At 39.9% G+C, this 25,875-nt stretch overlaps 1 protein-coding gene across 2 annotated transcripts in view; it reads left to right on the top strand.

Moving 5' to 3' along the window:
* The window catches only part of EXOC4 (exocyst complex component 4), an 823,589-nt gene that overhangs the window by 717,895 nt on the left and 79,819 nt on the right, over positions 1 to 25,875 (top strand). The gene's annotated exons all lie outside the window — the stretch shown is intronic.

The following is a 25,875-nucleotide window of genomic DNA, read 5'->3' as shown; positions in this document are numbered from 1 at the left end:
TCTCTTTCTATATATAGCTCATTATTGAGAATCTTAACATTTTAAGTCTGAAAAAATTCAGCTACCTGTAGTTCCAACTGAATGATTTTTAAAAGATCCATGACACATACTTTTAGCTGTTTACATTTTATCCCAGGTTTTATCTTGGCCACTTTCATGGAATAGTTCTATTTTCAAATTAAGATCAAGTCTCTTCTCTTTATAATGAGGAATCTCTGGGAGATTTGGGTGAGGCAGCCTGAACAAAGGATCAGAATAAAGCAGCCACATACGCTCTGACTTTATTGGATACTCTCTCCTTGGGCCTACTGAGGACCTGTCCATTTTCTCCAAGAGAGTCTGTTGTACAATTTTTAGGGAAATAGAGAACTTCACTCAAGAAATGATGACAAGATTTTTGACCTTTTATGCTACAGCCTTTAAATAGTGATGCCAGAATACTGAGAAAGACCGTGTAGAGAGAAATTCTCACTGAAATATTCATTTTAAGATTTATGGATTATTATTGTAAGTATCAAAACAGAAATAACATCAGAGTCTTTTTTCGTACGCTAATTATAAAGGCCATCCTGTAGGATCAGCTTTATGAAGAAAAATATTTGCTCAAACTTTACCCAGAGAGAGATGTTCAGAACTTCTGTCATGTCTACTTCTGAAAGAGGGAATGTGATGAAAAATCCACCATCGTATTATTTGTTTAAAGGTACCACAAGCCCAATTAACGCGTTTGCTCAAGCCAACAGCCTTTGGGCTTCTCACAGAAATCTTGGAAGTGTGCTAGAGAAATGCCCCCGCAAAAGAGTTTTGCATGTGCTGCTGGATCTGCCTCGATCTGCGAAGCACAACAGGGGTCACTGACAGACAGATGGCTGCCACAAGCGACACCAGTGGCCAGAAGCTCTTCCCACCACCTCCTGTTCCCACAAACAAGCGGGGAGAGATGCTTTTCTTCAACACCATGCCTAGACTTTCTCTCCCCTGACCCAGCCCTACCCATGGAATATCGAGGCAAGACCGACATCTAACGTTACAATCCTGCCTTATTTCTGTTACTCAGCATCAGCATAACAGAGGAGCATGGCCTTGGCCTGGCACAAGGCACTTTTGATATCATCGATGGTATTGTCTGGTCCTAAATCCCTCACAGGATTGCTTTGAGGATCAAGCCAATTACTGTACGCATGACCCCTGATCCGGTGCCTACTATACAGTGATCTCTCAATAAATGGTAGTTTTTTCCTTCTGTTTCTTCTCTCTTTAAACTCGTTGCCTCAATCTTAGCCATCCTAAGAATATTTCATTTCCAGCTCTTTCATTTTACTCTCCCTATTTGCCCATGATGGTGCTCAGTGTGAAATACCCAAGTCTGCCTCCAGTTTCCCCCCTTCTCCCATCCTTCCTGTTGATGACTGGCCCATTCTGCTTGATCATTGAATTTCACCGCCAAGAGATCACTGGTACATTGCGTTTGAAATTCAACTTTGAGCACTTATGTTTAACAGCCTTCCAAGATCCATGTGGCCTTTGAACTCAGGCACAGGGTGTGTTTATTCGGGGCCACAGTGAGTGAAACTTAAGGTTAAACCTCAGCTCTCATTAAATGACTTTCTCTGTAAACTTGTACTTCCGTATCAGGAGATATGGAAATGAAGAAATTGCTGCACTGTGGTTTTAGTAAAAACTATTAAGAAAAATGACAGACCATCCAACTCCAGAGCCAGTAGGAGCTCTGAAGCTCTTGGGCCTTTTAGAGGCATCAAAGGATTCTGTCTGCGTTCAGCTGCATTCTTTTGTTCATTAGGGACTAACTTGTAACATGTCTCATTGAGTTGATCGTTCCTATGGACTTTTTTCAGTTAGATGTCTTATAAATTGTTTTATTTTTTAAAAAGCAGAATAACTATAGACTATTAAATGCCTCAGTAGCCCTGAATATCCCTAAGAAGGTGAACAGGATACTGACACTTCATTAATGCCATAAATGGTAGAATTTTTAAAATAAGAAGTAAATATGCATTAATTTAAAACATCTGCCATAACTTTAACATACTAAAATTTTATTAGCTATAGTCTGTAATGTTCAGTAAAATTCTGATGGCAAAGTATGACTTAGTCCAAAGTAGGATTTTTCTTATAAGGATCTGAGGAGTTCAGGCCATTCTGGTCTTTAGATTAAGAATTTAAGATTTTCTTTTTTAATTGAAGTATAGTTGATTTACAGTGTTGTGTTAATTTCTGCTGTATAGCAAAGTGATTCAGTTATAAATACATATATATGTATATGCACACACACACATTCTTTTTTATATTCTTTTCCATTATGGTTTATCACAGGATATTGAATATAGATATCTGTGCTATACAGTAGGACCCTGTTGTTTATCCATTCTATATATAATAGTTTACATCCGCTAACTTCAGATTCCCAATCCATCCCTTTCCCACCCCCCTCCACCTTGGCAACCACAAGTCTGTTCTATATGTCTGTGAGTCTGTTTCTGTTTTGTAGATAGGCTCCTTGGTGTCACATTTTAGATTCCACGTATAGGTGGTATCATATGGTATTATTTGTCTTTCTCTTTCTGACTTACCTCACTTAGTATGATCATCTCTAGGGCCATCCATGTTGCTGCAAGTGGCATTATTTTATTCTTTTGTATGGCTGAGTAGTATTCCATTATATATATGTACCTCATAGAAGTTAAGATCCTTAAGTGCTAATATGGTAATTTCTGTGTCCACTGTTGCGGTAATGGATTATTCCATGATTTCCCTTGTATACCAACCCTTTACTAAGGATCGCTTCTTAAGATTTCACTTTCATCGTGAAACAACAAAAAGACTTCATTATCACAGAGCTTCTATTACTTCAGCAGAATCACTTGAAACATCTAAACAGTTGAGGAGTGCATCCCAATAATATACTTAGAAAGGATGAGAAGCAAGAATAGTGAAACTAGCTATTTAGCTTAAATTCTATAGGGATCATTTACCCATGTTGCAGTTCACTTAATTTTCTACTTTCCACACTGAATTAGTCATGTGAATTAGTTAACAACCCTGCCACCACTGCCAGATCAGCTAGTACTGAGACTTCTTTCCCTCATCAGTACTCCATATTGGCTTAGATTGTACACCAAAGCGCCAGGTAGAAATCACACCTAACCCAGGCGTGCTGAACAGGGCCTAGTGAGTAGTACTTCATGTTGATACAGATGTTGACAAGGGCAGTGTTAATTATCAGTATCAGTAATAAAGCCAATTCAAGGCTTATCTCCTTGAACATAGCAGGTACTCAGTAAATGTTTCATCAAATTGAATTAAATTAACAAAATGCTTCCAGTGAGGGCCTGAAATCTGCTACCCTTCTTCCATTTGCTGAATTGGCTGGTAAATCTATGTCTGCAAATGAGCCAGCTCTTTTTCTCTCCATTCCCTTTCTTTCCCCTCTCAATTCAAGCACTGAGAGCAACAGTTTTATAGCCCAAGAAAGTTCCTCCCAAGGCACCCATTTATCTCCGTTAAGAATTTCCCCTAGGATTAAACAGTATGATTACCTTTGGATTGCCACAATATTTTTGGCCGTTAACTTCCTTATTTAAAGCAGTATATTTAAGTCTGTATCAATTTTCTCTTGCCAAATGTGGATGTTACTTACTGAAAATGTTCTTTCTGACCTTCCGCTCTGACTTGCCGTCTTTCCTTTCCTTAATAACCTTTCCTGCAGTACTTGTTTTGGCACCAGTACTCACTCATTGACTAATGAATGTGTTATATTCCAGAAGTTCTTTTGTAAATTGACTGCTAGAAGCTCTGAGTGTGGTTCTCCCATAGAAACACTGTTATTTCTGGTTATGGGCTACAGGACATGATTTTTAATCTCTGAGTCTCAGTTTTCTCATCTACAAATTAGGTATAATAATAAAGCCTATTTTGTAAAATTTATTTTATTGAAGTATAGTCGATTTACAATGTTGTGCTAGTTTCTGGTGTACAGCAAAGTGATTCAGTTATACATATATACATTCTTTTCCATTATGGTTTATCACAGGACATTGAATATAGTTTCCTGTGCTGTACAGTAGGACCTTGTTGTTTATCCATTCTATATGTAGTAGTTTGCATCTGCTAATCCCAAACTCCTAATCCATCCCTCCCTGACCCCACCTCCCCCTTGGCAACCACAGGCCTGTTCTCTATGTCTGTGAGTCTGTTTCTGTTTCGCTGATAAGTTCATTTGCGTCATACTTTAGATTCCATATATAAGTGATATCATATGGTTATTTGTCTTTCTCTTTCTGACTTATTTCACTTAGTATGATAATCTCTAGGTCCATCCATGTTGCTGCAAATAGCATTATTTCATTCCTTTTTATGGCTGAGTAGTATTCCATGGTATATATGTACCACATCTTCTTTATCCATTCCTCTGTCCATGGACATTTAGGTTGTTTCCATGTCTTGGCTATTGTGAATAGTGCTGCTGTGAACATAGGAGTGCATGTATCCTTTTGAATTATAGTTTTGTCTAGGTATTTGCCCAGGAGTGGGATTGCTTGATCATATGGCAACTCTAATTTTAGTTTTTTGAGGAACCTCCATGCTGTTTTCCATAGTGGCTACACCAATTTACATTCTCACCAACAGTGTAGGAGTGTTCCCTTTTCTCCACACCATCTCCAGCATTTGTTATTTGCATATTTTAATAATGCCTATTTTTGATAGTTGCTGTGAAGATCTGCTAATTTTAATTTCTAAATATGTATGTATACATTTGTCATTTCTTCTTCATCCTTGCTGTCACCGACGTAATTTATACATTTACACCTTCACTGTTTCTCACGTGAATTATCTCAGTAGCCTGCTACTGATTGGCCTGTTTCCATTCTCCTTATCCTCCTATGATACAACTGCCATACCAAAGTGATCTATCTAAATGCAAATATGACCAGCTAACTTGCTGCAGTGGCTTCTCATCATCCCCTGGGAGATTCTTAACATGACACACAAAGTTCTTCACAATCTAGACGGTTTTATGGGCGTTGATCTGCCCTTAGTTCTCCTGCAGTGCCATGCCATTTCTCACCTTCTTGCCTTTATTCAAGCTGTCCCCTCTGAGTACCCTTTCTCCTTAATCTGGTTAAGTCCTGTTCCTCTTTTAAAATTCAGCTTAAGCATCACCACTTCAAGAAACTTTGGGGAGCCTTCTCAGGCTGTATTAAATAACGTTTATCTGAGCTCTAAAAATACCCAAGAGCTATCTCTAGCATTTTACATACTGTATTATGCATTTATTTACTACTCTATCTGCCTTTCCAACCAAACTGTAAGTGCCTTGAAAGTATGCACTTTGTCTCTTTCCTCTTTACACCACCAACTAGTACATAGAAGGGACTCAAAAAATGTGATTGTATCAAACAGCAAATGAATGGATAAACTAATTGACCTTAACCTCTGTTAATAATATTATTCCAGGGAGGAAATATATATTTCTATCTGAATAATTCCAAGAACACAGTCCCCTGTTCTGAAGCCTCAGAGAGGACTTTCCTCCCCACCACTGCCCCTACAGGTTCCAATAGCTCCCCTAGTTTTGATTTCTAACATTTACTTACTATGAGACTACACCTTAAATAATGTGATGTGGACCAAATCCAATGCTATAATATGAACAAGAACAACCTCTCTCACAAGGGCAGTATTGTGGCAGAGATCCAGTAAACATTTTTGAGAGCCAATTAAGAAAACCTATCTGGAGTTGGACTAAAGGAGGCACTATGGGCAGGGTCAAAATCCTTCCCAGAAAAGAATACTAGGTTCATTCCGGTAGACTAATGAATTGTTGACTTAGACCCCCAGTTTTTTTTGCCACAGAGCAGTGGTTTTTCAGACAGATTAGAGGGGTCCTGAGCAGGCATAGTTTGAGGCTTTCCACCTTCTCCTTTAACCAGAGCCCCTTCTTAAATTTTGGGCCAGTAACTGAGATTAGTATTGAACTCAACTCATAGACTTAGCTATGACTCATTCATGTCCACAGAGTCAGAGGCTTTGAAAAACCACTGAAGGCTGCCAACTCCATCTTTTATGTTGTTTCTGGTATATTTCTTCCCAAGACATTGAAGAAATTATCTAACTATAATTAGCTAATTATAATTTGCCAGGGAGGAGACTGGCATAGAATTTAGGAAGGATATTCATCAAATTGACGAACCTATAGATTGGGAAAGTGGAAGAATACCGCTTTGAGTAAAATACAACCCAGGTCCAACCACGTGGTAATATAACCATATAGTTAATAAAGATAAGCAATTTGTCACTTAGTATGAGCCTTAAGTAATTGTAAAAAAAAATATGATGGATGAACACATGCATTTATCAATGCTTCCACCACTTGCCGCACTGAAACAAAACAAAAAGCCCACAGAAACTAAAAAGCAGAAGAGGAGACCCAAGAAAGCCAATTTCTGTACCAGTAGTGAGGACACCAAGAGGTTACTCAACCTACATTTAAAAAAAAATTGGCATAGCTAACAAAGAGGGAGTGAAGATGGGGCTAAATATAGGAAGACTTGTTGAAAGTCTGTTTATGAGACATTTACCATCAGATTTTCTCCCCTACTTCATGTAGCTGTGGCGTTGCTCCTATCAAAATCACAAAAGAGCACTCGAGATTTATTCTCTAAAAATGGTTAAATAGAAATTCCTTGGACTGTAAGACATAAGACATAGTTGAGTGTGGGGCTACCATCCTGACATTAGGGCAATTAATTCAAAGTTCACATTAATGACTATTGAGACCTGCCTTCCCTCACTGATTGGCTGGCAGCCAGGCATATAACTTCAAATAAGAGACTGGAAAGTCTTCTCTGAGGAAGCTGAACAGCCCAAAAACCAAAGACACTGACGTCTGTGGTTCCCCAATGAAACAGACCAGCCAGATCACCTACAATGATGACCTCAGTCCACAGGCTCCACCTCCACAGACACAAAACTTCAGTCAGCCCCACTTAAATATGAGCAGACAGCCAAGGATAGTAGACATTTAAGGAGACCATATAATTGAAATAAACAAAAAAAGTAACTTAGAGGATTCTCCAGAAAGGAAGAACCACTTAAAAAACAAAAAAAGAACTATACTCTCCCTAGAAGAAGAAATAAGAGAAGATATTGCATCCGTGACATAAGAATAATACACTGTATGAAAGGAGCATTCAGAAAACAAAAAGGAATGCTTGGTAATAAAAAATAAGTTGTGAAAATAAAAATCTCAGAAGAAAGGTTACAAGACAGAGTTGAAGAAATAGCCAAAAAGAAAAAAAAAAAAAAGTAGAACATAAAGACAAATAGAAAATTGGAAAAAAATAAAAAGGACCCTCTGGAGCAGACCAGTATGTCCGAGAACTGAATAATAGGGTCACAGAGAGAAGAAGAAATAAAGAGCGTCATCAAAGAAAAATTAAGAAAACTTCCCAAAACAAAAAACATGAATTTTCTTTGTTGTTGTTTTTGTAAATGAAATTTTACTGGAACACAGTCACACCCACTTGTTCCATACTATCTATGGCTGCTTTTGCACTACAACGCCAGAACTGAACAGTTGCAACAGTCATAGATCAGCAAAGCCTAAAATGTTTACTAGCTGACCCTTTACAACAAAGAGTTTGCCTACTTCTGGGCTAAATTATGGTCATACCCTTCTTCTTCTTTTTTTTTTTTAATCTTTATAATAGAAATTTATTCTGAATCATCTGGATGTTCACTTTTTTTATTGATGTATAGTTGATTTACAGTGTTGTTAGTTTCTGCTGTACAGCAAAATGATTCAGTTATACGTATATGTATACATTCTTTTTCATTATGGTTTATCACAGGCTGTTGAATATAGATATCTGTGCTATACAGAAGGACCTTGTTATTTATCTATTCTATATATAATAGTTTGCATCTGATAATCCCAAATTCTGAATCCATCCCTCCCCTACCCCCTCTTCCCCTTGGCAACCACTTTTGTGTTCTCTAAGTCTGTGAGTCTGTTTCTGTTTAGTAGGTAAGTTCATTTGTGTCATATTTAAGATTCCACATATAAGTGATATCATATGGTATTTGTCTTTCTCTTTCTGACTTACTTCACTTAGTATGATAATCTCTATGTCCATTCCTGTTGCTATAAATGGCATTATTTCATTCTTTTTTATGGCTGAGTAGTATTCCATTGTATATATGTACCACATCTTCTTTATCCATTCATCTGTCAATGGACATTTAGGTTGTTTCCATGTCTTGGCTACTGTGAATAGTGCTGCTATGAACATAGGGGTGCATGTATCTTTTTGAATTATAGTTTTGTCTGGATAGATGTTCAGGAGTGGGATTGCTGGATCAACATGAATTTTCAAGTTGAAAGGGCCCAGAGTGCCCAGCAGAGTGGATGAAAATAGACCTAGATTCCCACCAGGTCAATCACTGCAAAGTTGCAGAGCCCTCAGAATAAAAAGAAAATCCTACAGCTGGCAGGGTGCGGGGGCGTGCGGGGGCATGCGGGGGCAGGGGGGAAGGTTTTATAGAAAGAATCAAGAAGCAGAAAAGCAATAACTCCGCAAAGGTAACACTGGAAGCTAGAAGACAATAGAAAAATACCTTTTAGATTTTTAAGAAAAAGTATTTCCAACCTAGAATTATATACCTAACCACACTATCAATTCAGTGTGAGGGAAAAAGAAAACCTTTTCAGGCACACAAAGTCTCAAAAAACTTACTTTCCATGCAATCTTCCTCAGAATCTACGAAACTGAAAGAGTTTACGTAAAATTAGGAAGGCATAGCATACAAGAAATGGAGATTCCAACACAGAGAGGGAACCCCAAAACATGATCATGGCAGGAGGTGCCAATATGGCAACAGGCATAGGGAGTAACTGGCCCCCAGAGGAATGATTCAGAAGGTCACAGGAGAGGTTTGTTCAGGAAGGTGATGTTGCTAGAAAACCCAATGTGTTTGGATTTATTGAGAAGTGTTTGAGGTTGAACTATCTCTCAAGTACAAAAAAACTAAGCAAACAAATAACAAGGCTGTTATTAGCACCAGAGAAAACAAACCTATTGGGCAGGGGGAAATGTGGCATCTTGCATGGCCCTAGATGTCAGCAGCATTTATCTAGTCATAATAACATGAAATACTGATCTAACCACAGTTATGAGACAACTGAGTGAGAAAGTAATGGGAAGAGAGTGCATATGTGGAGGGAGTTAAATCCTAATCTTTCTTAGTGGGAGGGCAACAAATAAACACCTAAACCTGAAAAATTAAGAAAGTAGCAAAGTAGACAAGTTCTTTAACCATACAGGGATAAGCACCAAGGAAATTGACTAAGAGTTGAAAGTTGTCACCTAATGAAAAAGCTTATAAAAACTACTTGGCTCTTTAATCTATGTGCATATCTAGCTTTGATTAAAATAAAAAGGGAGCTAAAAAATGATTACAGTAGTAAAGGTCCTCACTGGGCCCTCATTTTTTATTTATTTATTTATTTTTGGCTGCGTTGGGTCTTCGTTGCTGTGTGTGGGCTTTCTCTAGTTGCGACGAGCGGGGGCCACTCTTCGTTGTGGTGCATGGACCTCTCATTGCAGTGACCTCTCTTGTTGCAGAGCACGGGCTCCAGGCACGCGGGCCTCAGTAGTTGTGGCACTTGGGCTCAGTAGTTTTGGCACGTGGGCTCCAGAGCGCAGGCTCAGTAGTTGTGGCGCGCGGGCTTAGCTGCTCCACAGCATGCGGGATCTTCCCGGACCAGGGATAGAACCCATGTCCCCTGCATTGGCAGGCGGATCCTTAACCACTGCGCCACCAGGGAAGTCCCTGGGCCCTCATTTTTAAGTTTTAATCAATTCTAATGAATAATTTACTATAGGAACATGTTAGGTAGACCCAATCTAAGAAGAGCCTATTGTCCACAAAGTTTCAGTCAGTCTTCCTGAGATCCAAAAACTAGAGAAAAACAGACCTGCCAAATGTCATTTGGAATCTGGGCTTTCACGATTTCTCCTGTGAAGTTTATGGTAACTATGTAATCTGCCCTCGTGCCTAGTACTCTCCACCAAACCCAAATCTTACCAGAAGTATTTGCTTGGGTTTGGGTGAGATAATAAATGCTCTACTATCCAGTATGTAATAAGATCCCAGGAGGCTGCTTCTACATTCTGCCTTGCTTGTGGATACACTATGTTGACCAAGATGTTTTCTGGTTTCATAAGGACTATTAGATAGCTAAAATTAATAGGATGCCTGACATAGACTAGATCAAGCTAGATTCTGTTTATCAGCAGTAATTCCATGAGAAATAGTAGAACCTTGATAATTTTGATTTAGGTTTTTTTGTTTTAGATACAATGAAAAAATTTAAGCCCTTATGTTATATGTGCATGCATGCATGCATAAATAAATGCACAAGAGAAAAAATTGGTAAAGTAATTCAAGTATGTTTAATATTTAGAGATATAACATTATACTCCATAAGTAATATTGTAAATAATTCACTATTGTTAAGATATTTCCACAAACTATATGACAGAGTTTTTGAGGCAAATCCCTGTGTAGTATAATAATCATGCAAGAAGATTTTACTTACCTCAAATTGCTACCAACAGATTAACCCAGAGAGCCAGATACTGTGCTGTAATAGTATCCTGGCTATTAACAGACAAGTGTTTATAGGTATATGATCAGAACTTGAAGCCTACTTCTTTATGTTCAAAACGTAAAACTTAGCAAAACATTTACCTGTACTGGGAGTTTTAGAATATTATTTCTAACTTTCTTAATGCTGTGGTGGTAAGTGTGGTAGGCAGAATATCACCCCCCCCAAAGGTGTCAACATCTTAATCCCCAGAACCTGTGAAGATGTTCAGCAAAGGGGAATTAAGTTTGCAGATGGGCTTAGGGTTGCTTGTCAGCTCACCTTAAATAACGTAGGGAAATTATCCTGGATAATCCAGGTGGGCCCAGTGTAATTACAAGGGTCGTTAAAAGTGGAAGAAGGAGACAGATGAGTAGGCCAGAGTGATGCAGTGAGAGAAAGACAACCCTGCATTGCTGGCTTTAAAGATGGAGGAAGGGGGCCACAAGCCAAGGAGTGTGGACAGCCTCTAGAAGCTAGCTAAGGCAAGGAACCAAATTCACCCCTAGAGCCTCTGACACCTCAATTTTAGCCCAGTGAGACCCGTGTCAGATTTCTAATGTCTAGTATTGGAAGATAATAAATCTGTGTTGTTTTAAACTACTACATTTGTAGTAATTTGTCACAGTAGCAATAGGAAACTAATATAGTAAGCATTGTTGTCTCTATTTTGAAGATGATAAAAATAAGGTTCAAAAGATTGAGTAACTTCTCTACAAGCATGCAGGGGTAGTAAGTGGCAAAGCCAGGACTGGAACCTAGGATAGTGTGATTCCCAGGTTTCCCAAGAGTGAATCCTGACATTTCGCTTGCAGTTGTAGCTGACATTTATTGAACACCAACCAAGAATGAGGCAGGCCCTGTCCTAAGGTCTCCACTGTGCTATCTCATCTAGTCCTTACAGCAGCCTGTGAGGGAGGGCGTAGTTATCCTCACTTCTTACAGGACAAAGTTGAGGCTGAGAGAGGTAACAGAGATTGATGGAGGCACGATTTAAATCTGTACCGTCAGACCCGAGTACCCCCACTCTTCATCTCAACACCACTTCGCCATCCGCTTGCAGTTGATGGACAAGGGAACTGAGTGCCAGCTGGCTGACTCTTGCGTGGTCACCAATCAACGTGGAGCCACAGCCAGATGTAGAACCCAGGTTACCTCCTGCCTCCTCTAGGGCTTCATCTTCTTGAAGAATGTACTTAATGTGGAAATACAGGTAGGAAAAAAAAAAAAAATCTGAAACAAACATACTCTAGAGATAAAAGGGTGCATTTGCTCTCTACTTCTTGTTCGTGCAGTTCAGTTTCCTGAGAAACTTTACACCTACCCCAAATCATTTCTGTCACAAATAATTGTGTGGCTCCCAGGTAGCTGTCCTGTCTGTAATTTAGTAGTTAGGCTCATTAACATATCTTTTATCTAGGTGAAGCTTCTCATTAGGCTAAATGAGTTAAAAGATTATCACCCTGACTGCATAGCTCTAGCTGGGGCTGAGATGCACCGCCCTTGACCCTGTGTTTCCTTTGACAGACTCTCCAGAGAAATGGTCCAAGACGTTGAAAGGGCTGTGCTCTTATTTTCTGTCACTTTTGTACATAATCTAAATCTTATCACACAAACAACACATAACGCAAGTTAAACAGATTTAAATTTAAGCAAAATTGAGTGTCACCACATGTGCTTATGCCAGATCTATATAATTCTTTGGAGGTTTCTGGAAACATGAACCAAGCCATTTACGCTTCATAGGAACAGATTATATCATTTGAAATCCTCAATAAAAATGCAGTCTCATATTCTACAGATGGGTGTCATTTAATTAAAATATGTATTTAAAATGCAAAGGGCTACATTAATTCCATACTGTGGCTGAGATTTTAATTGCACTCGAGTTAGGAAATTCTGAGTTAGTGTTCCCCTGGCATCACTCATTCAGCCTCTTAGAACAGATGTATTGTGATCCAAAGAGGCTTTCAATATGTTTTCACATGCGGTACATATAGGAATGGCTTTGCGATGCTAGGGTGGCAGGCATCATACAAACAAAGAGATGCTTCCGTGAGGAGCCAGCACCACAGCCTGCGGCCACTTCCCCTGGTTCCTCCACTTTGCCAGGTGGCCCCAGCTAATCACTCCCTGCCCTTGTGCCTCATCTGACCCCCCTACATCAGATATCCCCAAAAGGTTGTCATGGGGCTCCCGTTTTGTGGGGGAGTGGGTCCTTCAGTATTTAAAGGGCTCAGACTTTTTTTAAAAAAAAAGACCAGCTCTGGGAATGCCTTTCAGGTTTAGAGCACATTTTAGAGTGTACTCTAAGTGTTTAATAAATGCCAATTGACCAACAAGAAAACCATCAGCCTCCCTTATATAGTGTTGTGATACAATAAACTACGAAATATGGTCCATAGTGGAACACAGGAATTTTGAACTCTTACGAACTTCTCTTTAGACTACAGACAGTCGAGGGGCAAAAGAAGTGCCACCGCCCAGAAGCATTTCTTACAAGTAAGGCAAGGAGTTGAAAGAAAGTGACAAATAGTGGAGGCCGTGGGCACCAAACGGGGATAATTAGTGTCAAGGATTTGGGGAAAAGACCGATTTTATACTTAAATTTTTAGAGAGGAATCCATGATATTAAACTATCAAAAAAGAGAGAGATGAGAATTCCCATGAAGGGAAAGAGGAGGATGAAATTGACACCAAACCGTCTGTCCCTTCAGTCTGTGCCCAGGCCTGGGGAAGGGTATTCAATGGTGAACAGAAGATCCGGGATCCGTGCCATTTAGGGCCTTAGAGCCTCGTGGGGCCATTATCTACATAAGACATGAATGCAGATACATGGTTAAATTACACAGAGGTTTTGTTTTATTTTTAACACAGTCACCTAGGAAATATCAAATATTATGGAGAAAAGAAGAAAGGTGTAGCTCGACTTGAAGAGATGAATGTTAAGAGTAAGTTTAGAAATAGCAGCCTGTCTTATATATTTTATGAGGTTGTTTTTATTATGTATGTATGCCCCTGTGAAATCTTTTCAACTAAAATCTGCAACTCTAATATGAGAGAATCTATAAGAAAGAACAAGTTCTTAGGAAAATCGGCAGTATATAAATCTTTGGGGAAGAAAATAAATCCAACACTCCCTTAGAAAAATCGGTAAAAGAACCAGTCATAGAACTCGGGTCTTCTGGCTCCTCATCTAGTTCTTTACGACAGGATACAATACAGTCTCCCTGATACTAACTTTTTTTTTTTTTTTTTTTTTTTGCGGTACACGGGCCTCTCACTGTTGCGGCCTCTCCCATTGCGGAGCACAGACTCCGGACGCGCAGGCTCAGCTGCCATGGCTCACGGGCCCAGCCGCTCCACGGCACGGGGGATCCTCCCGGACCGGGGCACAAACCCGTGTCCCCTGCCTCGGCAGGCGGACTCTCAACCACTGCGCCACCAGGGAAGCCCGATACTAACTTTTTATATTAAAACAGAAAGCCAGCTAAGTTGAAGAAACAGCCATATTTGTCTCTCAGGCTTTTAAACTTAGTTTTATCAGTCTACACTTCACTGGTTCAAGATTGTCAGCCATAGAGCAAACAACCCCCACCAGAAGGAAGATTCTAGTTTCTAAACGGCCTTCCCCAGACCCGTCTTTCTTAAGAACCACCTGTGGAGAGGCTGGTTAAAGGCTGAAAAGAGAACCTAGGCCCTAACTGTGTAGTCCTTTGTGAACTACAGTGGTTACTAACCCCAGAGAAATGAAATACGATGATGTGCCTCAGAGGCCCAGGCCTATCTTTGGAATTCTGCAGGGGAGATAAGGTTTCGAGGACCTTGGCAAATGGAGAAACCTGATCATCAGGGTTAATGTGCAAGGCTTGACTAGTAAAAGATTGATTTCTCTTTATTGTTGTAGAGGACCAATAGGGCTTCAGGGTTGTTGGTTTTTAAAAAATATTCCCGGCTCATATCTGGGCTCTTATATAAATCAGATATATCTATCTATAAAATCTTACGGAGAATTGTTTTGCCTCTTTTTTCTTTAATTTTTGTAAGATGGAGAAAGAGAGAAAAGAAGGAAGGGAAGGGAAGAAGGAAAGAAGGAGGAAGGGAGTACGTTTTCTTAAGGCACGATGTTTGCACAAACTAATTGAAAACAAACCTTTTTGGGAAGAATTATCGCCTCCTTAAAAGTGCTATAATTTCCATGTGAAACGTATGCCTTCTTGCAGAGGCAGAGAGGAGTACCCCAGGCAGTTCTAAGGAGACAATTTCTTACTGGTTGGAGTACACACACCATGAAGGCTGTTAATTCACAAAATGAAAAACTAGTTAAATGTTCAGCTGGCTCCTCCTCACCAGTGGCAGCTGCGCCCTCTCCCACGTTAGTGTCTGTCTGCTGAGCTGGGGGTAGCCTCTCCCGCGTTAGTGTCTGCTGAGCTGGGGGGAGCATGGTCATGGTCAGACCTGCTGATCACAGCTCATCTCAGTGAGTTTACGCCACTCTCTGAGTTTCGTTGGGCATCTCTCCTGTCTTCGTTGAAGTGAGCAGGCCAGGGGTACCAAAGAAGATCTGAGTTACTCTGTGTATTTAAAACTTTTCTTCCTTTCTCTTTGACTTCCTTGTGTGTCCCCAGCAGAACCTCTCTAGCACTACACATTTGTAACTTACACTGCAGTCATCCATTGGTTAATCCCCACAGCCATGTTCTGAGCTAATTAGAAAGCAACATCTTTATTCCCATTTTACAGATGGAAAACCGAGAAACAGAGAAGCAAAACAGAGAAGCAAAACAGTGTGAACTATGCTTAGCCAGTGACAGAGCTAGGGTATTGATCTCGGAGCCTCATTACTTTTCATTAAACTAAAAAGACATTTTACTCTGCTTCTCTAACTTTTTTCTTCTCAAATTCTGTACTTCTCATTTTTCAGCACCCCTCATTGTACATGATGAGTCTGTCCATCTGTGATTTCCACTTCCTCATATGACAGATTTTTTTTACCAATCATTCATCTGTAGTGCTTTATTTCCTTCTAAAATATCTGTTTTGGTGGGTCTTGGACATGTGTTCTAATTTCTGGATTAGAAAGTCCTTTATTTCTCTTTCTTATCATTTAAGTTGCTTCCTTACCTAATAAAAGAAGTATAATGACATTTTAACAAACTTGAAATATCAGAATTGCTTAAGTTCAAAGCATGTTTTTTCTTTTATTTATTTACATCTTTATTGGCGTATAATTGCTTTACAATGTTGTGTTAGTTTCTACTGTATAACAAAGTGAATCAGCTGTATGTATACATATATCCCCATATCCCCTCCCTCTTGTGTCTCCCTCCAACCCTCCCTATCCCACCCCGCTAGGTGGTCACAAAGCACTGAGCTGATCTCCCTGTGCAGCTGCTTCCCACTAGCTATCTGTTTTATATTTGGTAGTGCATATATGTCAGTGTTACTCTCTCACTTCGTCCCAGCTTACACTTCCCCCTCCCCATGTCCTCAGGTCCATTCTCTACATGTGTATCTTTATTCCTGCCCTTCCCTTAGGTTCTTCAGAACCTTCATTATTTTTTTTAGATTCCATATATATGTGTTAACATACAGTATTTGTTTTTCTGACTTACTTCACTCTGTATGACAGACTCTAGGTCCATCCACCTCACTACAAATAACTCAATTTCGTTTCTTTTTATAGCTGAGTAATATTCCATTGTATATATGTGCCACATCTTCTTTATCCGTTCATCTGTCGATGGACACTTAGGTTGTTTCCATGTCCTGGCCATTGTAAATAGTGCTGCAATGAACATTGTGGTACATGACTTTTCTTGAATTATAGTTTTCTCAGGGTATATGCCCAGTAGTGGGATTGCTGGGTCATATGATAGTTCTATTTTTAGTTTTTGAGGGAACCTGCATACTGTTCTCCATAGTGGCTGTGTCAATTTACATTCCCACCAACAGTGCAAGAGGGTTCCCTTTTCTCCACACCCTCTCCAGCATTTATTGTTTATAGATTTTTTGACGATGACCATTCTGTCTGGTGTGAGGTGATATACCTAATTATAGTTTTGATTTTCATTTCTCTAATGATTAGTGATGTTGAGCATCCTTTCATGTGTTTCTTGGCAACCTGTATATCTCTTTGGAGAAATTTCTATTTAGGTCTTCTACCCATCACAGCATGTTTGAAAGCATACTGTGGTAGGATGTGCAGAGGGAGTATTATTCATGTGTCTTTATGTTTAAATAAAGCAAGTCTTGGATGAACAGTGCAAATGCAAAAATTTACCGATTTTCACTCTCTGTATTAGGGGACTTCTTGTGATTCTGTGTGTTACGGGTTTTTTGAATTGCAGAGAATAAGAAAGGGCTGGAAGTGTATTCCTTACAAAAGTGACTTTGGCTTTCCTCTGTTTTTGCCTTTGACCTCTGACTGTTCTGTCGTGTTCCGTGGTCTTGCCAGCTGCTGCACCCTACATCCATCTTCTCCAGTAGGCGTCCCCTACTGAGGAGACAAAAAGGCACATGGTCAATTAGCTCAAGAGTCATAATGGTTACAGCTATAGACAAGGATTCATAAATCATGTGTTCTATTGAATTTATCCAATAGTTAATTTCTGTTGGATAAATTTATCTAGTTTAATTTACTAGATCAGTGAAGTCCTATCTCATGGAGCCATCAGGGAAGATGTTCATTCATTCGGTAAATATTTATGGATCAACTTGTTTTAACAAATAACACAGCTATGTGCTGGGTCCTGGGGCCATGAATAAACAAGACCCAACCTCTGCCTGCAGGGGATTTATAAGGCATGGGAAAGACAGGCATGAACGTTATTACACCATATTGTGATTCGGGAATATATAAAGTACACATTTTAAAGGAGAATATAAATATCAGAGAAGGCTTTCTGGAGAAGGTGGCAGCTCATCTGGATCTTAAATGATTAAATAGTAATTCACCAGACAGAAGGGCATTTTATGGAGGAGAAACCAAGAAGGGAGGGGGAGGGGAGGAGAAAAGGCTATGATGTGAAAAAAATATGGTGAGTTCAGGGTAATCCAAATATTCCATAGGGCTGGAACATGAGGTTCACAGTAGGGGAGCAACAACCATGAAACTAGAGATGGGGCAAAGGTCAGCTGGGATTTTATTTGGAAGACAATGTCAAGATATTGAAAGATTTTATTTTATTTATTTATTTATTAATATTTATTTATTTATTTGGCTGCACAGGGTCTTAGCTGCTGCGTGCGGGATCTTCGTTGTAGCATGCGGGATCTTTTAGTTGCGGCATGTGAACTCTTAGTTACGGCACGTGGGATCTAGTTTCCTGACCAGGTATCGAACCCGGGCCCCCTGTACTGGGAGTGCAGAGTCTTAGCCCCTGGACCACCAGGGAAATCCCAAGATATTGAAAGATTTTTAGATGTAGAGAGATGGTCAGATGGGGTTTTGGAGTGATTTCTTCAGCAAGACTACAGAGGAATAATTCTTGAGGCAAAGAGATTAGTTAGAAACCTGCTACATCAGTATGGGTGATAGGACTTCCCCGGTGGTGCAATGGTTAGGAATCTGCCTGCTAGTGCAGGGGACATGGGTTCGAGCCCTGGTCTGGGAAGATCCCACATGCCGTGGAGCAACTAAGCCCGTGCGCCACGACTACCCAGCCTGTGCTCTAGAGCCCGTGAACCATATCCACGGAGCCCACCTGCCACAACTGCTGAAGCCCGCGTGCCTAGAGCCCGTGCTCTGCAGCGGGAGAGGCGGCCACAATGAGAGGCCCGCACACCACAGCGAAGAGTGGCCCCCGCTTGCCGCAGCTAGAGAAAGCCCGCGCACAGCAGCGAAGGCCCAAAGCAGCCAAAAATAAATAAATAAATTTAAAGAAAAAATACTAGATTAAAAAGAAAAAAACGGGTGATGGTGAAAACCTGAACCACGATGGAGACAGGGAGGTTGGATTTAGAGATTACAGAAGAATGATCAGCAGGCCTTCCTAGTTAGATATAGGAAGTGCAGGAGAAAGAGGCATCCAAGGCCTTTCCAGGTTCCTTGGCTATACAACTGGGTGGACTATGGCTGTGCTAAGCTTTGTGCCAGGATATGGAATTAGCTCTGCCAAACAGGGCCAGAAGTTAAAATGACGCTCGTTAAAATGAAACTCTCCCTGCACATCATGGATGTGTAGTACAGCTTACATCTACATACAAGCAACTGAAGAAGAATATCCAGATGATTTAGTTGAACTAGAACTTTATTGTGTAAAATTCTCCTTAGGATATATACTCAGTTGATTCACAGAAATTTCTCTCATCGTAGAGATAATTGTATTAGTAGTAATTGATCTGTAATACACAAATTTAGTCTTAGATGGTGATGATTATTATTATTATTATTTTCCTAGCAGACCTGCTAGATGTTGCAAAATGGACTCATTCAAATGTCTTTTTTTTTTCATGCCCTGTGTTTGCCCCATGTTGGGAGATAAGAGTGAAATAGGGTTAACATGTAGAATTATAAGCATGTTAAGATAATTGTAAGATAAATAACCTAGAGGGGTTCAGAGGTAATTCCCACACTGGGCAATGAACTTCTGAATACCCCTAAAGTGACTCAACTTAGTATTGTTGGTATCACAGCAAAAGTCCTTGTGAATGGCTTAATGAAGGAAGAGGTTAACGCTACCAACTAAAATTAGGATGTGGGATCCTGTATGAGTTTCATTGGGAATTGACTCTACTACTGATTTTGCAATTACTTATAAACATGTTTGCTGTATGTACAGCGCTTTCCTGTAAAATAATGGCACAATACAAAATGGACCATTTGTGGTACCCAAGGAAATTAAAACCCTGTAGAAATTCTTCTACATCTATTTTGAGTTCTGTATCTCATATGGAAGAAATCACAATTGTTTAGCAACCATCCTTGCTAATAGGTAACATGAGAGAGATATTTTATGAAAATTCACCTCTCTGAGGAGAGGTTAGAAATAACATTCAGTTCAAGAGTGAAAGAAACATAAAAAGAAGCAGCAAGTAATATTGTTATAGAAGTATACTACAGACCACTCAGTGAGATACAGACTATGGATGATGCTTTCTTGATATAATTATGACATCGATATGCCGATAGTCGTGATGGGAGGTTTCAATTAGCTTGATGTTTTCAGAAGTCTAATTCAACTAAAATAGGCTGAGATGTAAGTTCTTCACTTGTCTTTTAGATGATTTTCCTTCTCAAGAGGGAAAAATATGGAGACTAAATATTCTGTACTTAATTCTGACCAAAAAGAAGAAAATTTAAAAAGTAAAAATTATAATAGTCTTCGGAGAATTTTACCAAATCAGAGTTCACACAGCGAAGAAAGTGAAATACATTTTCAGAGATTTGGAAAAACAATATAGATGTGACCCAATGGTTAGAATCTATCAAAGGGAATATAAATATAGTTCATGATTGAAGGGTGAGAGATTATACAATGTAAAATTTGAACCATATAATGCTAAGTAATTTCAACAAAAAATATCAAGCACACTCTGTGCCAAGGTGTATTTTTGAAATACACACACACACACACACACACACACACACTCATACACACACACTTAATCCTCACAATAACCCATGAAGTAGATACCGTAGTTATTCCCATTTTTTACATACCGGGAAACTGAGGCACAGAGGTGAAATTACTTTCCCAAGGACACATAGCTATTAAGTTATCAAGTGGTGGACCAGAATTTGAACTTCCTCAGTATGCCTCCACAGTCTGTACTTTTAACCACCACACTGTTGTGCAGCATCCAGAGAGCTCTCTGATTAGCTCACATAGAAGAGTCATAGATGAGTGCATAGCTGGCACACGAAATGTAAGGTGAGCCTTTAGGTAAACAGTCAGGGAGGCAAAACCCAGAATGCCTTGCTGGTCATTAGAGATGCTGAGGATGTTTGGGCACAGAAAACAGGAAATGTATAGGCCCACAATTAGTAAAGTAGTGAAGGTCATTAATAGAGAGCACAACTATTCTATTTCTCTTTTGTTTCTTACTTAGAAAGGGGACTGTTCTTCCAACGAAAGGGTAGGACAACTCGTGGTAAGAAACAGTTGTGAGGAAAGCATCAGGTGGCATCTGTCTTCCAAAGTGGAGTTCAAATATATTATGTCAGGGTGTTTAAGGAAACTTGCTGAATTTGAGGAAATGTGGAGCATGTAAGATATGACAGAACACCAGATTACAGCAGATATGCCTATTCTTTTTCTTTCTTTTCTTTTAATTTTTTGGCCACGTGACACGTGGAATCTTAGTTCCCTGACCAGGGATCGAACCCATGCCCCCTGCAGTGGAAATGCCTATTCTTAAAACAGTGAAAGCTGAAGAAATTCTGGAAACTATAGACAAAAGTTTGACAGTGATCCCTAGAACTGATATGATTGTTGGCACCTAGAACAATGTGATGACGGACAGGAGGCAAAGGAAAGAGCATCATAGCTGCCCAAGAGCCACCAAAAGAGACTGGACAGCATTTATAATGGAGAGAATGGTCACTGTGCATATATTTGTCTAGTTAGTGGGCAGAGACAAGTCTAGCCACAATTTCAAATGTGTATGTTTAATTTCCAAATAGATGTGAACGTGTTTTTCAACTTAGCTCTTATGTTTTATCAAACCAAGATTTACCAAAATCACTTGTTGTTTCTCTGAAAATGAAGTTCTATTAGTCAATCCAACAGAGGAAGATGTAAAAATTTAAGAATGTTACTCACTTTTTAAAAGTGAATGTTCTGATGAAGAGCCTAAGAACAAAGAGATCTAAGCCCTTCTGGGTCAATACCTAGATGGTTCCTTCTAAACTTCAGGCCTTTAACCTGGTTGCCAAAGGGCTGGTGATCCAAACCATGGAGCCCAGAAGTTGCTACATACTTAGGGTTCTCACGGACATGGAGTATTTTAGAAGATACCTCAGTATGAAGCCGAAGCTTTTATATAGTCATTGAAGGCAGCTCCAAACCGAGTGACTTCGCTAAGATAAAAATTCTAGGGACTTCCCTGGTGGCGCAGTGATTAAGAATCTGCCTACCAATGCAGGGGACATGGGTTCGATCCCTGGTCTGGGAAGACCCCACATGCCGTGGAGCAGCTAAGCCTGTGTGCCACAACTACTGAAGCCCGGGCGCCTAGGGCCCGTGCTCTGCAACAAGAGAAGCCATCGCAATGAGAAGCCTGTGCACCACATCGAGGAGTAGCCTCCCTGCTCGCTGCAACTAGAGAAAGCCCGCGTGCAGCAATGAAGACCCAACGCAGCCAAAAATAAATAAATAAAAGAAAATAAAGAAGTCTACTTTGTTGAGCCTATACCTTTAATCTGTAATTTCTTTAGGAAACTGCAGAAAACCCCATGGCACAGTTTTCTGAAAAATTAGACAGCAAAATGGTTCTGTGAAACATTTCCTGAAGGGAAGATTGAATCTACTTTGCAAGGGAATCTTGGCATGCATTAGTCAGAATGAGAGCAATTTATAATTTGTTCAGTACTCAGTAAGTACCAAAAAAATTATCCTACAGTTCGTGTAACTAAAATGATAAAGAGAAAGCAAGTCGTTCGTTTCCAGGTAAATATTATTTTTATTACTTATATAGCTCTTCCTGCCACTCATCCCTATTCTATAGGAGTTGTGCCATAATTTAAATGTTTGGCCTTTATCCCTTTGTCCCATAATTTAAATGTTTGGCTGGCACTCGGAGGTTGCAGTACAGTGGGACGTTGTTTGCTTGTGACCAGATCCTTCCTCTTCAAGGGCAGTGGCTTGCAAACAGCTCTTTTAGCAGCAGACTTGTCCTGCCAAATCTTAATGGGTAACGAATGAAAGAGGAGCTTCTGCGATGGCGGAGGAGGGCAAAACCGAGAGAATGGAGATTGGGAGATTAGGAACGCTATGGAGCACATCCTGAAAATCCTTGCCTCAGGGGTTACGACATGCCGTCGAAGGGTGGCCCAGGGATTCTTGGTGACCCTTCATCCCACTCCTTCCTGCTCCAGATGTGCCCTGAGATCTGAGTTGCCTTAGCTCAGAAATATCTCATGGGCAGAAGGTTATATTTATTCATCAAGGCTCAGTCAGGGAAACAGAAGCCATTTTAGGGATTTCAAGCAAGAGGGAATTGAATACAAGGAATTAGATGTTTTAAAAATTGCTAAAAGGGCTTAGAAAATAGCTGGAAGGAAGCAAAGAGCAAGGAGAACTAGCGGCTGGCTTGCGGGGAAATGAAGAAATACAGGAGCTGCGCCAGTGGTTTCACCTGCCTGCAGTCAGGAAGCAGCTGTTGCAGGAGCTCTCCTGGAAGCTGCCGCAAGCCTCTTATTTGCCATCTGCTTGAGCATCTTTCTCCCGCTGCAAGAGGAGGATGATGCCCTCCCTTTCTTTTCGCCTTCCGCATCTTTCGGGAGGGCCTCTCACTGGCAGAATCTAAACTCCAAACCCTACTGGCAAGAAGTTGGAAAATGTGCTTCCAGGAAAGGGGCTGGGGATGATGCCAAGATGACAGCAGACAAGGGCACAGACTATTTGCCCATCTCACTTTCTGTAGTAAATTTAATCTAGGGTGATATCAAAGGGAACATAGTCCCGAGAAAGCAAATAAAATAACAAGTCTCCTATGGTGGTAAATACAGAAACCATCTTTCCAAAATAAGCCTGATTCAGCTGTTTTAGCCTTAATAGAAGACCTGACTTGTCAGTGTCTTTATGTGCATATTGAAATAATTTATAACGCAATTTCAGTCTCTTCAAGTGAAATCGCAATTTCTATCATTTCAGGTCAAAATTTCAGAGTCTATATGGATTCATCATCATTACTCCCTTACCTCTACCACATGGACACATACTCGTGTGTATTTCTTCTCTCTCCTCCTAGTGCCTTTGGCAGGAGGGAAAATAAACTGTGACCATGAAATAAATGCTAATTCAAAATATAAAAATATTACCTTTCCAGCCCTATGTGAGTAAGGAAGACCTGATCTCTCAAAAACACAATTTCAAAGCTTTTTTGAATATCCTTTTGAACTCCTAAGATAACACCCCAGTTCACTTTGCTAAAGAATCAAGTACTGGGGACATCCTTTTCTGGAAAAGAGAGATCCTTGTCATTCCTCCCTCAAAATAAGGTGAGGAAGACTACTTGATCTCCTCCCAAGCTGCTTTTGAGTGTCATTCCTTGCTTTCCCACCAAACGGCCACCTCTTCATGCCTGTCTGAAATGTCCTCTTTTACTGGATTTGCAGCCCTGAAGAAAATCATTCTCCCCTTTTTGTGGATGAAAAGAGCAAATTTAAGCCTGCCACCCTGAATCCTTTTTTTCCTCCTGCATGTCTCCACTGATTTGAACATTGAGAGAATTCTGTAGCGTTCTCAGACCTTTGCAGTTCCTTATTTAAAGGTCAAAATGTCATGAGTTTATACAGTTTGAATGTCTTAATATCTCAACATGTGATTTCCTTTCTGTGCGTTAGCCACAGGAACAACTAAGCCCACAGCTGTCTGGTTTTTTGCAAGGTGTTTTGATGAGTAAGGAGATGAGTCTAGGAGTTTCGCTCTTCCAGAGTTCCCACTAGGAGATCCAACAACAATAGCGTAGATTTACTGAGCCCTTACTATGTACTAAACATTGTTCTGAAAGCTTTATGTGTTCTATATCGTTGAATCCTTACACAGACCTTTGGAGGCTGAAACAATACACAATTTGCCCAAGGTTATTCAGTTGAGTCAAGTCAAGTGGTTGAGTCAGAATTTAACCACTACTTTCTAAGCCTAAACATAGGTAGTTAACCCCAAAGAAATGTTGTGGTAGGTAGAAAAATCAGGTTCATAATTAATATGAGAACCATACTCTTTTACTTCAGGAAATAAAATTATTTAGATTTTCAGGCAATATCCTGAAATTATATAATCACCTGATAGATAAATGATTGCTTCTCTATGTAGCTTACCCTTAACTGGCATAAAAAACAGATTATTAATCTTTTGGTTTTTAGAAAGTTGATTCTGGAAGCATCTCTGTGAACTGTTAATTATCCTAGGGATTATATGGCAAGACCAGAATGGATGTGTGAACAGCATTCATGTGTTACTAATGTATAAAGACAGAAATATGGCTGTATATTATGAACCTTCACAAGGCATTAGTCAGTAGGTGTGTGGCACCCATTCATCAGTTTAGCCCGCACAGGGAATATCTGACCCAGGAGAAATGAAAGGGGAGCTACTTAACTGTTATCTTTACTGCATCCTGGAGAAGTGGCTACGCTTGTCCTCACTGAGTAGAAATTCTCTTAGCAAGATTTACATCTGCAAACCCTGCCCTGTGTGTTAGCAAGTTAATTCTCTCCATATTTCTTACTTCCAGCCTGCTTCAAAGGGAGGTGTCACCAACTACACAGCTAGTCTCGGTGATGGTCTGTGTGCTTGGTGGCCGGGTCAACTCTGTCTTGCAGTTAAGTCAGTTTTCTGTGTGTCGTCCACATAGCAATAGGATCAGAGTGACCAGTGCTTCTAGAATTCTACCTATTTTTCTCTGCAGTAATAGTAGCTCATCAGGTTTTGCCATTAAATGCCTAAAGCTAGTATAATCGTTCCTTTACTTGAAGCTATATAGATAAAGGAGAAGAATACTGGGTTTTTGTCATTTTGTCATTTTTTTCATTCAACACATCGTTACTGAATATGTAATAGTAGTAGTAATAGTAATTGCCATATTTTAAGCCCTTGTGTGCCGAATGCTATTCTGTTTATACATTTTCTCATTTAATATTCAGAATCCCATGAGGTAGGTATGAGGATTCTCCTTTCACAAGTGGAGAATCTGTGATGGAGAAACTCACCCAAATGGTATATGAGAAAGTCAGAATTTGAACTCAGGTCTGTCTCCAAAGGGTACCATCTTGTTCATTGAACTTGATACTTGACTCCTGGTTGCAGAAACTGCTTTCTATGCTGGGGCTACAAAGATGAAAGTGAGGTTGTACTTGCTGTCAGTCAAAAAGGTGATGTTTATTTCTCAACTTGGCCCAAACTTATGAATGATGCAGCTGCCTGAGCAGGAAACTCGTGAAAAAAGGCAAAGAAAAAATTAAAATGAAGAGAGATGACATATAGGATTTTCATTTTAACTCCTTTAGTTCTATCTTTATTTGTGGCACTTTTTTGCTG

This window comes from Delphinapterus leucas, chromosome 9 (assembly GCF_059928025.1).
Source record: "Delphinapterus leucas isolate spDelLeu-1000000601 "Yukka" chromosome 9, BTC_Dleu_Yukka2, whole genome shotgun sequence".
NCBI classification, from domain to species: Eukaryota; Metazoa; Chordata; class Mammalia; order Artiodactyla; family Monodontidae; genus Delphinapterus; species Delphinapterus leucas.
This window is presented reverse-complemented; position numbering and strand designations above follow the sequence as displayed.